Source organism: Rhinopithecus roxellana, chromosome 11, assembly GCF_007565055.1.
Source record: "Rhinopithecus roxellana isolate Shanxi Qingling chromosome 11, ASM756505v1, whole genome shotgun sequence".
In the NCBI taxonomy this organism is placed as follows: Eukaryota; Metazoa; Chordata; class Mammalia; order Primates; family Cercopithecidae; genus Rhinopithecus; species Rhinopithecus roxellana.
Genome location: NC_044559.1, coordinates 63,400,925 through 63,417,425, shown reverse-complemented (window position 1 = coordinate 63,417,425; position 16,501 = coordinate 63,400,925). Strand labels below are relative to the sequence as shown.

Sequence of the window (16,501 nt, the reverse complement as noted above, 5' to 3'; positions counted from 1 at the left end):
ACTAGTCTATGTATACAGTAATTAACATAGGATGAGGAATCAGACCGATAGCTCCACTGCTTTCTATATATGTGACTTTGGGCAACTTTTCTATCTTTGCTGAGCCTGCATCCTCATTTGCAAGATGGTAACAATATGGTACCTCCCTCTTAAGGTTGCTGTGAGGGTTAAGTGTGATATGAATGCAGGACCTGGTGCAGAATAAGCATCCACCACATCTCAGCAATTTTACTTCCTGCAGGGTTATGATGGTTATGCTACTGGACAGTTGCTCCTCCACCATGGCCTCTTGCTGTCTGCCCTGAAGTTTATAAGGTAAACCAGAGTTTCTCCATCAACTCATGAAACTACAAAACATCTGCTGTAGAGAGCAGCAATAATCTTTCCCACAGACTGATTCAAGTGTGAATCCTGGCTCCTTCCCTTTCTGAGCCAATAATCTTGGTCAGGCCACTCTCCGAGCCTCAGTTAATCTAACATGAAAATAAGGTGCTGTGAGGATCAGTGCAAAAATCTACACCACATGGACAAGCATATAGCAGGGGCTTAAAGAATTGTAATACATTTCCCCTTTTCTTTTCCTTCTTAAAGGAATTTGTGGTATGAACACAACTTTGGTAGCTTAAATTTTCTTTTCTTTTCTTTTCTTTCTTTTCTTTTCTTTTCTTTTCTTTTCTTAAGAGACAGTTTCATTGTGTCATCCAATCTGGAGTGCGATGACACCATCATGGCTCATTGCAGCCTCAACCTACTGGGCTCAAGCAATCCTCCCATCTCAGCCACCTAAGTATCTGGGACCACAGGCACAGGCCACCATGCCCAGCTGATTTTTGTATTTTATGTAAAGACAGGGTTTTACCATGTTGCCCAGGCAGGTCTCAAACTCTTGAGCTCAAGCAATCCTCCTGCTTCAGCGTCCCAAAGTGTTGGGATTGTAGGTGTGAGCCTCTGTGCCCAACCTAAATTTTCCATTTATTTCTAAGCCAGAATTAATTAAATCACAGTGTGTTAGGGCTGAAGTCATAGATTTCAGAAATCATTTAATTCAATATCCTCATTTATTTATTTTAAAATTATATAATTAAAAATTATAAAATACATGTTTGTGGTAAAACTTCAAACACTATAAAATACATACAATTATATGGACATACTTTTCTCCCTGAAATTAATTTCTATTAACAGTTTGATGTGAATGCTTCAAGAGATTTTTGTGTGCATAGATATATACATTTTATATATACAGACAAACACATATAACTTTATATAAATAGATTGTTAAAATATGTCTATATTTACATATTTATATACAGTTATGAAACATTGTCATCCAAAAGTCCTTTTCCTTTCGATATTGTAAATATGGCTTATTTAACTACTGCATAAAGCTACCTTATATGAATGTATCACTATATAATGATGTATCAATCATAGCCCTTAGATGACTTGCAATATTTAGCTATTAAAAGCGATATTGTAGCAAGAAATCCTTGTATGAAACTTTTTTTTATGGTCTAGATGTATCGAGGTAGAACACTAAGTGAAAGGTCATGCACAGTCTACATTTTGACAGCTACTGCAAAATCAACCCTTAAAAGATTGAACTGGCCGGGCGTGGTGGCTCACGCCTGTAATCCCAGCACTTTGGGAGGCCGAGGCGGGCGGATCACAAGGTCAGGAGATGTAGACCACGGTGAAACCCCGTCTCTACTAAAAATACAAAAAATTAGCCGGGCGCGGTGGCGGGCGCCTGTAGTCCCAGCTACTAGGAAGGCTGAGGCAGGAGAATGGCGTGAACCCAGGAGGCGGAGCTTGCAGTGAGCCGAGATCGCGCCTACTGCACTCCAGCCTGGTGGACAGAGTGAGACTCTGTCTCAAAAAAAAAAAAAAAAAAAAAAAAAAGATTGAACCAATGTAACATAATAGGGCATGAAAATGGTTTCTTCTGCCTTCTTTCATCAATTCTTTTTAATTTTCACAAGTATTTTTAACTTTGCCAATATGATAGGATCAAAATGATATCTCATTGTAGTTTTAGTTTGTATTTTTCTTAGTTATAATGAGACTGAAATTTTTTATGTATTTTGGCTATTTAATTTTTAGTTATGAATTGCTTTTTCAAATTGTTAACCTGTTTTCCGTTTCTTTTTAAATCTTTTAATGATTTGCTTGGGTTTTTTCTTTATTATGGATATTGATCTTCAGTTTGTTATAAATGTAACAAATATATTTTTCTTTTTCCATTTTTAAAAGTTTACATGTTTTGCCTTTCTTTAGTTATTATTTCATCATAGAGAAGTGGTAAAATGTTAATAGAGTTCAGTCTTTGGGGGTTTTCAATTTTAGCTTCCACGTTTTCTGTTTTTCTTAGGCAAGTCTTTATCCTAAGGCTGTAAAATATATTCTTTATATTTTCTCAATATTTAACTTCTTTGTTCATTTGAAATTCAAGACCATTTGAGATTTATTTTTCAGTATGGGTTTGACATTAAATCTGAATTATTCTTTTCCTAACCAGTTATTTAATTTTACCTGTATTCGTCTTTTCTGATTCTACTGCTATGAATACTGCTTTACTCCCTGATCTTACATTACAGAAATCTGAAGCCCAAGAGAGGTTATGTGATTTTTCTAGAGGGATGCTTTACAATTGGGAGCAAGTCTGCCCTGCCAGAGAATATTTGGCAATGTCTGGAGAAACTTCTGGTTGTAATTACTAGGAGAGTGTTGCTGGCATCTAGTGGTAGAAGCCAGGGATGTTGTCAAACATCCTAAAATGCACAGACAGGCTCCCCACAAGAAATTATCTGTCCTAAAATGTCAATCGCGCTGAGGTTGAGAAATCTTGGACTCATCACAGTATATAAATACTGGTCTTAAAAAATTTACTTAATAAAGGTACACAAACATGTGTTTTAAGGTATTTAAAATTATTAGCTTTTGGTATCTGTTGATAAATCTTCCAAAAGTTGTTTGCATATAAGCTTGCCATTGTGAGTTAGTAGACGTCCATTTTCCAGGTGAGAAAAAGGTGTGAGCTTTTCTCATTGTCTCAGGAGCAATGTTACTTCATTTCTATAAGATGCTGCCTGTTCTTCATGACACTGAAATTTTTCATTCTCACCAACTCTAGAACAGATGTTGAATCCTCTGGATAGCAACTGCATATCATAATTGTGTGTTCTTTTCAAAGCACTGGTTTCAATCATGCCAAGTGGTAACAAATTTTCAACCATGACTTTACCTTTCATATTGAAAAATCAGACACAGAATCATCAGAAGCACCAAATTAATGGTAATGATTTCAGGTCCCACTCCAGACCCACTGAAGCAGAGACTCCAGGTTTGGGGCCCAGGACTTTGTATTTTCATCAGGTGAACCAAATGATTCTGAGGGTGATCTGAGTTTGGGAGCCAGTGCTGTGCCGCACTCACAGGCATGCTACCTGTAGGAAGAGATGCTCTAATCCCCGTACTACAAATTCTCCTAGCTCAGCTCCTGTCCCCAGAGAGGAATTTGGTCTCAGAAACTGAACGATTCATGTCTGCAATAGGATAGTGAAGAAATTAAAAATAAAAATAAGTGAAAGAAGACTAGTTTTTTTAGGGTTAAAGATTTTCCTATATTCACCGCATCAAAAATGTAGTAAAATGGTGACTCATACTAACCATGACCTCTTTGAGGTTTTAAAATGTGGAAGGAGAAACTACAGAGATTGAAGACACAACCATGCCAGTTACTTGTTTCTAATGATAGTTTATGTTGGTTCCATTTTCTTTCATCTCAAAGTGGGTTTAAATACTAATTAAGCATCATAAAACCAGCTTGCATTTAACAAATATAGCAAAGCCTAGAGAATAGGATCACATGGATTTGATCTACAGAATTCCAATTGGAAAATGCTGTGAATCACCTAATGTTGCACATGGATGCATTTTTGCTTCACTTTTAATCCCAAAAAGGTATGTTATCAAATTGCAAAACATCAGTGGCCACACATTTACTAACTTTCACCAGAACTTTCAAGTAAAACTTCCTTTGCTATCTTATACAAGATAATTGAAGTTGTTTGAAACGTTTGTTTAAAACCAACTATGACTTCAACTACTTATCCGTGCAGATTCTATCATATCATATAGCCAAATAAAACAAAGCACTATGGTGTAAGTCTAGGTGGATATAACCAAAGTTCTGTTCTTTGTAATCCCATTTCTAATTTTGGGGATCACTGAAGTAGTGTCACCCTTATCACTGTACTTCATGGTATGTGAAGGTCATAAATTTGAATTTTATATGATAAATGTATACTACTGCTACTCATTTACTTTATGTGTGTTGAAGCCTCTCCAACATTTTTTGTTTGAAAAGATTTTTTGCTTCTAAATATGTCCCTGGGTAAGTTGGTTTCTATAATCCTTCTCTCCTCTGACATTATATCTAGATCTTTTTAAAAAATTAGAAAATGTCTACTTATATTTTCAGTCTTTGCGAATTTGAAGTAGGAAGTAGATAAATGGCTGGGAATTATTTTAGTCCTGAAGCACTTAGAGGGGAGTCAGCCTTGTGCAGCTTTCAAATTTAGGGTTTAGGATCCGCCAGCAAGCAAAACAAAGCAACATAAACCTTTACGGAGGAAGAGGGGAACTATACGATGGGAGAATCACCCAGACACTGAAGTGGCAGGCATTGTGGTTTCCCTGGCTGGTGTGGGGCAGAAGGGCAAGGTTGTGCAACTCTGCTGTTGTCCTGCTCTGATTTTTAAAGTGATCACGTTACAGGACTATGCGGTGTTGAGGCTGACAAATCCCTGGCAGATCAGATGAGTAAACTCATGCCAAGGAAAGGGAAACAACTTGTCCAAATGTTTAAGATCAGCTTCAGCATGATGGAGACTAAGGCAAGCAAGGGGCAGAAGCAAATGAAGAGAGGAGAGAGAGCAAGTAGGGTAAGACGAGGCCGTTTTAAGCACCTCATAGCATTCAGGAGACAGCCCAGTGCTTTAAAAGAAATAAATGGTAAGTATCTCTGTATTCAGAGATAGCCTCTCCTTATGCATTCTGACTTTTGGATTGAGGCCTTAGGATTCTCAGCTCCATTTCCAGAACATATCAGCATGTTGCCTACCTTGAACTGTCACTAATGTTGACATATACCATTCCCAGAAGCTTTCCCCCAAAGGTTCCTGACCTAGAGTATTTATTTGATTGTGATGTCTGGCATATCTTTCCAACAGAGGAAATGGAGCCTATTCTTAATCATATTAATACATACCAAACAAAATAATCAAAACACACAACAAAAATAATCCAGAAACTTTATAGACAATTTAAAAAACATTGCCCTTAAAGATATAGAAGAAAATTGTTTCCCCCTCTCCCACCCCTTCAAACCTGTAATATACCTACTGAAAGATGAGACAATCAGGGATCAGAAAAGACTCAAGCTGTCCTTGGATTTCTTTAAAACTTTTTTCCCAGGGCCACTAGAGGGGCAGGCACAAAGATGCACAGATTTGGTTTGGGGCCTGGGAGTCCCAGATGAAGCCTGAAGTCACAGGGTCACCTAGCGGGGAGTCTCACTTAGAAGATACAGTAGAGAAGAGTGGAATTCAACAGACCTGGATTCAAATTCCAACTCTGCCTCTCACCAGCTATGGGCCCTTGGGCACATTTCTGATTTTCAGATTGCTCACTCATAAACGGCTAATAATAACAGCGTCTTTCTCACAGCACTGTTGTGAAGCCTGAGTAAAATATATGTGTGAGGTGCATAGCATAGTGACTGGCGTACAGAAGCTACTTAAGATGTTGTTGCTATTATTAGGATGAATATCAATTTGTCAGCTTGAGATAGAAAAAATTAGAAGTGAAGCTGATTACTTAGAAATCTTCTATCTCATTTTTCAGTTAAAATATTAATATATAAGAAACCTGGAACAGGCAATCTCAACAACAGACCATGCTCTGTAGTAATTACAGTATACTGGGCTGCGTTTAGCTCAAGCTGGCCTAGTATTCAGCTACTGTGGAGGCCATGGGCTTTGCCACATCAATACTTAGCAAGAGAGGAATTTCTTATGTAGAGGAATTTCTACATGTTCTTCATGTAGTAATCTGGGTAGATAGCCAAAGCAGAAATGTACTTTAAGGCTATACAGATTGATTCTCTGTATTGATTAAATCATCAGATCTATCGCTGGTTGGCTATGTACCAAGAGAATTTTGAAATAGGCAGGCCTAAAAGACTTTCTACGTTTTGCCATAATGAGGTTTGGCCATCCACAAAACCTTTCTGACACCCCAAAACAGTGATACTACTAGTGTTTTTGTTTTTATTTTACTGTATTTTTTAATTTTTATTTTTTGAGACAGGGTCTTGCTCTGCTGCACAGGCTGGAGTGCAGTGGTGTGATCAAGGCTCACTATAGCCTCAATCTCCCACATTCATGTGATCCTTCCACTTCAGCCTTCCAAGTAGCTAGGACTGCAGGTGCATGACACCATGCCTGGCTAATTTTTAGCCAGAGACAGGTTTTGCCATGTTGCTCCTTGAGCCCAAGAGGCTGGTCTCAAACTCCTGGGCTCGAGCGATCTGCCTGCCTTGGCCTTCCACAGTGCTGCGATTACAGGTGTGAGCCACCGTGCCTGGCCCTAACAGTGTTTTTAAATTCATCTAACTGTTCTAGGAAAAAAATTGCTCCCTTATTTTTTCCCCTTTAAGAAGTTACTCCATTTCCATTCATCTCCTTCTTCCCTGTTTCTCCAGTAGATTGTTAGGTCAAGAGGAAGGCAAGCAGATTCTCTTGCTTAACACATGAATACAGAATAAAAGGGTTTCTTTCTTTCCCCCCAAAATGCTTACCATTTATTTCTTTCTTTCATATTTACTCAAATTTGCAATTAATTCCCTTTAAAATTATTCTTTTATATAGATAAATTTGTGTAACTCCCTGATGGGAAATTTGGCAATTCGTGTAAAAAATTTAAATACTCCTAACTCATAAATTTATTTTTAGGAGCCATCTGTGGAGAACCAAAATATTTATAAGAAAATAGTGAAAAATTGAAAGTAGCATAAATAGTCATGTGAGTGAACTGGTTACAGAAATTATAATTCATGTTTACAACAAAATATTCAGTCATTACAAAAATTATAGAGGTATATTATAGGTAGTGCAAAAGTGTTCATAATATGTTTAACAGAGAAAACGAAGGCTGCTAAGTAATACTTATTGAATACTTTTCCAATTATCAATGGACGTGAACAGAAATGGGACCAGAGAGAAATCTATCAAAATACTAACCAAGTAGGTTTCTCTGGGTGAAAAGGAAATTAACTTATTATTTTTGTTAGTTTCTATTTTCTAAAATGGCTATAATAAACACATTTTATTTTTATAATTAGACAAATACAGTAAGTTTTTTTTTAATTTAAGAAAGTATTGCCAAGTCTACTTAAATCTAAGAAAACAATAGTTCAATTTAGGAGTGGAAAGAGCCATAGGCATGACCTACCTAAATGCAGAGTCCATTTGTTGAAGGAGGGCTGATTCTGAAACGACATTTCTTCAGGTCAGATGCTATATTATAAAGGAAAGCCAAAGTAGTGGAGGAAACAGGACGTTGACCATGCAGAGCTTTCCCTATAATCAGCCATCACCTTAGCAACCAGCTTCGCTGCCTCAGGCTAAATTCTTCTGTAGCGGCTTTAATTTATGGATACCATTTTCCCTGTCTGCCTAGTGGGAATCATTAGGCAGTGTCCCGATGTGTAGGTATACATCACTGGGGCTAGGGAAGGTTTTAGCTGATACATTAACATGGTATTACATGACCTTTAATAACATGGTATACCAGTCAGTCTCTGAACTAGTTTCTTCTTGCTGCTGTAACAAATTTCTGCAAACTCAGTGGCTTAAAAAGCACATAAACGTATTCTCTTACCTTCTGGAGGTCATAATTCTAAGATCAAGGTGTTGGTAGGGCTACTTTCCTCTGGAGACCAGAGATGAACCCACTTTTTGCCTTTTCCAGCCGCTATAGACTGCCTGCATTCCTTGGCCCATAGCACATCACTCCAACCTCAGATCCATTGTAACATCTCCTTTTTCTGACTTTGGCCTACTTGCCTCTCTGCTGTAAGTACCCTTGTGATTACACTGGGCCTAACCAGATGACCCAGGATGAACTCCTTACTTCAAGATCCCAACTTAATCACATATGCAAAGTTCGTTTTGCCATATAAGACAACGTATTCACAGGCTCCTGAGATTAGAATGTGGACATCATTGGGGGCCATTATTCATCCTATTACAGTCTCCCTATCAAGTTTCCTTCAGTCTTCTGAGCACAGTCAAGGAGAAAATCTAGTTTTGGCTTATGTCATTGTTTCTAGCACTTGCTAATCTCCCTTTCAAACAAAGAGCATGCATTTAACAAAAAGAAAGCAGATATTAAACTCAGGTGTACTGGCTAGGCATGGCATCTATCTACTTCATTATCAGTCATGTACTTTTCATTATGTTATGGTTACCTTCAAGTTTTGGCAAATGACACTTTATTTTTTTTCTCATTTATACTATAGCTGCATACAATTTCTTTTAAAAAACGAAATAGTGAATCAACTTTGAGACTTTTAAACAAACAATATTATTGGTAACATGAAGATTTTGCAAACATTGTGAATGAGGAATGTGAATGACTAACGTTTGGCAAATACTGCCATAGGAGAATACTGCCCTACTTAAGATTAGGGAAGGGTCATGTTGTTTGGGGATGACTATGCTCCCTCCCTTAGCTCTGCATGAGGCCTCTCTTGAGGAATGTGACACTATTTTCTTTCTGCTTCTTTTGACAGTTGATTCTTTATAGGGGTAGAGGGTGAGCCAGCAAGACAGGGAGAGGTACTATCCATTTTATTCATGAAGAATGAAAATTGACAATGGCAAATCTCTGGGACATTGTGTATTGGTCATTGGCTATATGCAAATCTCCTTGCAAGGTTTGCTGAGAGGTAAAGGCAAGTCCCTGCATTATAGGTGTGAGCCCCTTTCTGGTAGAGGACTACAAGTCAGGGCAGTTGAAGGTAGAAAATGGATGGGTCCATAGGAAAAGGAACAATAAAGTACTGTGGAGTTCAGACAGAGAGGCGATCCTTTTAGTTGGAAGTAGAGGATGGAAGAGTGAGAATAGGGAGGATCAGGAAACTTTTCATGGTGAAGACAGTTTTTCTTCAGAAACTTTGCCAAGAATTTCCTCAAGAAGCATTTAGGGTAGGGGCCTCATCATCACCAATACTTCAGTTTTTTTTCCTGCTGATATTGTCAGTATTAGGAAGTTTTCCTGAGTACCAACTACTTGCCAAACACTGCGCTTGGGACTCCATATATGCTACTATACTATTAATGCTAAAGCGATGAGGCTGGTTTTCTTATTTCCATTTTTTAGAAGTGCAAACTGAGCCTCTCTGAGACTCAGTTACTTGCCTGAGATCATATTGCCTGTAAGTAGCAGACATTTTCTTCAAGTGCTGTCTGGTTGCAATGTTGATAAACTTCCCCTGCAATAAACTGATTTCAGCGGCTTTGGTGTGAAGTGCTTCTCCCAGTCTGGAACTAATTGAACTAACTGAGCTCTGTGTCCATGTGTCCTGCTTCAGCTAGAACTTATCCAGTCTCACTCAGCATCTTCCTCCTAGGGTTTTATCCAGAGCTGTCAAACAGACAGTGCTGATGGAAATATTTCATATGTGTGCAGTAACCACTAGTTACACGTGGTATCAAGCACATAAAATGTGACTAAGACTGAGCACTAAATTTATTTGATTTGATTTGAATTTAAATTAATATAGCCACATGTGGCTAGTGGCTACTGGACAGAGCAGTATATAACTAGATTCAATCATATTAAAGTTAAAATCATCCAGGCAGTAACAGTGATCTAGGAGGCAGAGTGGACATGGCTCAGGCTATCCTGAGTCACATTAACTTTGCTCTAGAAGACAACTTTACAAGGAACTAAAAGGGACAGGATTAAAGATTACTAAATACTGGGCTCCAGAAATTTGTAACCATCAGCTTAGCAGATCATATATTCTTCAGTGGAGCTGAGAACTAAGAAGTCTGCTCTTCATAATGATTTGAAACTTTCTAGTCCCAGAGAAAAGTTGACCAAGGAACTGCCCAAGACTGACTCCATATGGGAGAACTTCACCTCCTCTAGGAAGAAAGTGGAAAGGTTTCATAAAATAAATGAATGGATTCACAGAATCAGCAATAAAGTTACTTTATTACATACAAAATGTTACAATGGTAGGAAATCCCTGAAAGCCAATACAGGCCGCTCTGTCATCTTTGAATAAGTTAGATGTGGGAAAGTGGCCAGTTTTCTTACCTTTTTTTCTGAGGAAGAACTGCAGTTAATTCCTCAGGGTTGTGTCTTTGGCAGTGCTGGTCTTGAAGTTTTATATCCTACAGTAATATCCTGGCACAAACTGCTGTGGCTGTTTGAGGTTAGGTAACATCTAGAGCATCATCAAACCTTGGAGACTGCATTCTTTAAGTGGCATAAAGATAGCCAGCCTCCGCTGTGGGAGTGGTGTATACATTGTCCTTGCAACAAAATAATAAGTCTTTACTTGGGGGCCATAATGTGTACAGTCAGCTGGGCTTTGGGACAACTAATCATGGTTTCCTACTAATTTGTCAAACAAGTCATTGAGGTTGCTTATGGGTCTCACCATTCTTTGGTGCTAATATCTGATGGAGAGGTATTTGCCTGGGGTTATAATAACTCTAGACATGTAAGATATAGATCGACAGTTAATCAGCCAATTGCTCAGAGAGTCACTGGCTGTTTACAGAATAAAGAGGCTGTGAACACAGCTTGTGGACAGGTGTGCTCCATGGTGACGGTAGACACTGGGGAGGCTACCTGCACCTACAGACACACATTAGTATTAACAGATGAAGGCCAAGCATATGCTTGGGGTGCCAATTATGGGCAGTTGGGCACTGGCAATAAAAGCCACCATTCCTATTCTATCTTTGTCCTTGTGGAAAAGGACAGAATTATAGAGATTGCTGTCTGTCACTCTTCCCACACATCTGCGGCCAAGACCCAGGGTGGGCATGTCTACGTGTGGGGCCAGGGCCAGTTTGTGATCCTTCCTCACCTCACCTGCCTCTGCACATCTGCACTGATGACACATTTGCCTGCTTTGCTACTCCTGCCATCACGTGGCACCTCCTCTCTGTGGAACCTGATGACCACCCTCACAGTGGCTGAGTCACTGAAGAGGGAATTTGACAACCTGGACACCGCAGTCTTGAAATTTGTGGTCAATGGAAAGTACATTTATGCACATAAAGTCCTTCTCAAAATTTGATGTATGTGAGCATGTTCATTCATTGTTGGAAGGTAATGAGGATAATATTGTAGAAATGAGTGAATTTTCATACTCTGTTTACTGGGCCTTCCTGGAATACGTGTACAAAAACAGTATCAGTCTTTCTCCTGAGGAGGCAGTAGAATTGCTAGATTTGGTTGCATTTTATAAAGAAAATCAGTTGAAGAAAGCTCTGCCAACAATCAAGGCATCTGCAAGGAGAGTGCAGTCAGTCTGCTCTCGACTGCTGTGAAGTATGACAGCTGGGATTTGGAAGAATTCTGCTTCAGGTTTTGCATAAACCATCTGACTATAGTAACAAATTTCAGGTTTTGCATAAATGGACCATGATCTCCTGAAGAACTTTTTCAGAAAAGAAAGCAGAGTTAAAGCCTTTAAAAATGGATCCCACCTTCAGAAAAGGAGTTTCTGAACCTTTCTGTTTCCCCTGCAAAAGTCAGAGATAATCATGTCTCTTGAATTAATATTATGTTTGAAGAGTTACATTTGGCTGAGTACTTGCATCTGTCAAAAGAAGGATGATGGTGAGTAATTTCATCTGCCTAAATCCAGAGTTTATGTAGAAGGCATTGAGTACTCTGATCAGATGTGACTAAGGTCAAGGAAAAAAAATGAAATATCTTATTTACCATTTCCTCTTTTGAGTCACTTAAGTTGGATACCTTTTGTATCCTGGTCTCAGTATATGCTATTCTGGCCCAAACATTTTGTTATTCAGCTGGCTGATACCACATAGACAGCCTGATAAGGAGTGCTGTTCCTACCACATTGTCAGTACCCAGCATGGTGCCTTGCATATAGTAGGCACTCAATTTATTCTAAATCTTCAGTATGCCCAGATAATAGCTTTAATTGTGGAGTACTGGATGAAGGAATAACTTGCACAAAGTAAATCTAAAATACTCTAATTATTGAAGTTCTTATTCTTCTGGTACATGATTCTGGGAAATAGTGGCTAATTTAGAGCATTAATTACAATTCACCAAAAGGCCTTGGCCATTAAATTACCCAAGATTCAAGTGCTAATTTTGATTTTCTGTTTACTCTGAGTCATTAAATTCTCACATGGGATTATTGAGTATGAAGTATTTTTGAATGAAATCCCTGGACTGGTCTGCCTCACATCCTGACATAAGGTCTTTTACTTTTCTGTATGTTGAGGGATTTGCCTCTGTAAGAGAAAATGACTATGTATTTTTCTTGCAGTTGACTTTCATGTCACTATAAAATAGGTCTTTTAATTTGGCACTAGTATAATTATAAAGTACTATCTGAAGAGGAACTAATACTTACATTTCATGGGCCGCATTAATAAGAATGAGATAAATTTATGCTGTTTATTTATTTATTTATTTATTTAGAGAGAGTCTCGCTCTGTCACCCAGGCTGGAGTGCAGCAGTGTAATCTTGGCTCATTGCAACCTTTGCCTCCCAGGTGCAAGAAATTCTCCAGCTGTAGCCTCTTGAGTATCTGGGATTACAGGCATGCACCACCGTGCCTAACTAATTTTTTGTATTTTTAGTAGAGGCAGGGTTTCACCACGTTGGCCAGGCTGATCTTGAACTCCTGACCTCAAGTGATCCACCTGCCTTGGCCTCCCAAAGTGCTGGAATTACAGGCATGAGAATTTATACTTTTTAGATCAAAACAAGTCACTCAATTGCAAAAGAGCAACTGGAATGGAACATAGTGTCAGATTCTTCTAATATGTATCTCACAATATAATATTACTTAAATAAAACTCCTTTGGAATTAGGAATCTTGTTCTGATGCTGAACTATTTGATAATAAGGTGCTTATTTGCAGATTACAGAAAAAAATCATCTAATCAACTTATTTTATCTTATGGTAGAAGACAATGAGGCCCAGAAAATGTAACTTGCTCGAGGTAAAACAAAATAATCCTCCAAAAATCAAATGAACTAAACAGATATAGATCCTTGGTTTTAGAAATTAAGATATCTGACTCCCATTCACAAGCTTTTCACATTCTGGAAAGGGAAGAAAATATGTGGAGTAAGCTGAGAAATATGGTTACCAGCCTATGGTGAGATAGATGGTGGATGATCTCCAAAGGTCACTCAGGAAGGATGTGGTTACCACTAAAGCCTGGCCACATGTGAATCACAGCTGTTAAAAATATTGCATCTTCTTCGGGGAGTACTTTCATTTTTTAGAACAGCTAATGCTAAGATTTTTTTTTAAACTCAGAATAAAATATAAGAAACAAGAATATACTGAAATAAAAAGAATATTGTATGAAATAAAAAGGAAAAGTTAAAAAAGTGGCTTTCCTATGTAATATTTTACACACACAAACACATATATCCAGAAATACATGCATAGATATGTATGATTTAATACATATTTAATATACATACATAGCAAGATACATAAATATAGGTGAAACAAACAATATCCTGGAAAAAAATATATCAAAATTGATGCAACGAGACAAACTTCATTTGTAATGTTTAATTTCCAAACCCTGGTAGTAAATATAGATGTTCAATGTAGTGTATTCGATACAGTTTTGCAGGTCTGCAATTGTTCATGATAAAAATGCAATAGTTTGATGGCTAAAGAAAGATGGACAGGATAAAGAAAAACTGAAAGAAAACTAAAAATGGAAACACACTGGAAACTGTAAAGCACAGAATTCCATAGAAGTACGTTAGTAATCCTAAGAAAAACTTGATTACCAAGCCCACAGGTCAGAGAAAAAGACAAAGAAATAAAAATAATCTTTGACAGAGAAGATGGTAGACATTGAAGACACATACAGGTAACAGATTATTGACTAGATTAAAACAAAGGACTAAAAGGAATAGACACATCAATATTCAAAGGCATGATAGAAGAAAACTTGGGTTAAAGAAACATGTAAGTGCAGATTGAAAGAGTTCACTGCAAAATTAAAGGGGATACTTTTGCAAAAATGTGCTGGCTAAGTACGTTTCATTATAGAGATGAAAACAAAACTACAATAATATAAAACAAGTATATAAGCAGAAATTTAATTATTTTCTAAAAAACCACAACAGGTTACCTACAAATAGATAAAAATGAAGGTGACTTTACACACTTCTGTTGTAATGCTAAACTCCAGAAGAAAATAGAAAAATGTCTACAGAATCTTGTGGTGGAAAGATGTTTTAACCTTTTGTGTTAAGGCAACAAAAAACATTCTCAGACATTCAAGGGTGCAAACAATATTTGAAACATTTCTTCCTAAAAAAATTCCTTGAAACATATCAAATAGCTAACAGGTATATCAAAAAAGTAGAAAACAAAGTTAAAATTAGATAAATATAAATAACTATGGAACTATACATATGTATTATGCCAATGCCAAAAAACACACTTGAAGCTACTGAGTATCACACTATACTTATGATATGTGCATTTTATAATAATTAAAATACACATGTGTAACTTTGTGATATGAATACATATTTCATTATAACATTAAACATTCTCTGGTTCCATGCATACCTGAGACAAGTCTTGTGGAGTAGGTGGTCAGTCATTTTCCCTTGGCTTCACCCCAATACTGATTTGTTTGCTTCTGTTTTGAATGTTCAGAATGCTTTGAACCACATACTGTTGATGTCATATTTTCATAGACTCTGGGACCAGATTTTCATTACCTAGAGTTTCCAGGGATCTTTTCTTTGAGGTAGGGGTAGAGTGGTAGGATGTAGAAGGTATTTTTAAGTGGTTTTTGTTTTTAATTTTTAATTTTCGTGGGGGTACATAGTGGGTGTATATATTTATGGGATGTATGAGATACTTTGATACAGTCATACAATATGTAGTAATCACATCAGGGTAAATAGGGTACTCATCACCTCAAGCATTTATCCTTTGTAACACAAAGGATACTATTTGTGTTATACTCTTAGTTATTTTTAAATGTACAATTAAACTATTGACTATAGTCATCCTGTTGTGCTATCAAAAACTATAAAAGTGCTTATTTTGATTAAAACTTATTAAGACCACATCATATCCCAAATAAATAATCTTTCTTAGCTAAGTTGACTGCTTTGATAAGGAAAGAAATTCACACACAAACTAAAATGGCAAATATGCATAGAGGGTGCAAAAAGAAGAAAGGTTTGACTCCAGAATTTCTCCATAAATGGAATTTATGGACAATCTTATAGGAAATAGAATGCAGGAGAATGATGAAATTTTCTTGAAGGTGCATTCCATAGAAAGCATACTGTTTTTATAGAATTTACCTTTTTATATCTGTATACTAAAAATTGTTCATGCTTTTATTTATATCAATACTTCACATAGATTTTTAATGATGGTACACTATTGTTATGATTATGATTATTTTCATTTGGTTTGGTTGTGTGGGAGATATGATGATACCGATGGCGGTTTGGACAGAGCTAAAGACATGTCACATCTTGACAATGGCTGGAGGAAGGCCTTCGTAGTCAGTCAAGGTATAAATACTAGCAATCTGTTTTCACTCTACTTCAAATCACTTCTTAAATCACATTAGAACTCTAAAATGTAATGAGAACCGGGTCACTGTTTTGCAATCTCTAAATGTCAAATTAAAATATGAATCAGGGATTGTGTAGTCAAGTCAGTGGGAACTCTGGCTTAACATATTTTCCCTTGAGGCAGTGTACAGATTACAGAAGATGTTAACACAGAAAAGTTAGCTTTGAGTGGGACATGCAATTAATTCAAATTAAAGAATCTGAACTGCGTGTTCTTTTTATTTTCAAGACATGTCACTAAGCAGTGAAAAGCCAAAAAGATAAAGCCAAAACTTGGAAATAACCCACATGTTTTTCAGTGAGTGAATGGTTAAACAAACTGTGGCATATATACTGTGGAATGCTATTCAGCAATAAAGAGGAACAAACGATATAAGAAACAATTTGGATAGATCTCAAGGACATCATGCGAAGTGAAAAAAGCCAATATCAAGGCCACATACTCCATAATTTTATTTATAAGACATTATAGCGATGGGGAACAGATAAGTTGTCAGGAATCAAGTTCAAGGAGAGCTGGTCATGGTGGTAGTGGTGGTTGACCATAAAGGAATAGCAAGAGTGAAT

General features: G+C 37.2%; 1 pseudogene; it reads left to right on the top strand.

The window, feature by feature from the left end:
* The first annotated feature begins 4,886 nt into the window (after nucleotides 1-4,886).
* LOC104675172 lies at nucleotides 4,887-11,819 on the top strand (annotated as a pseudogene).
* Nucleotides 11,820-16,501: the final 4,682 nt, after the last annotated feature.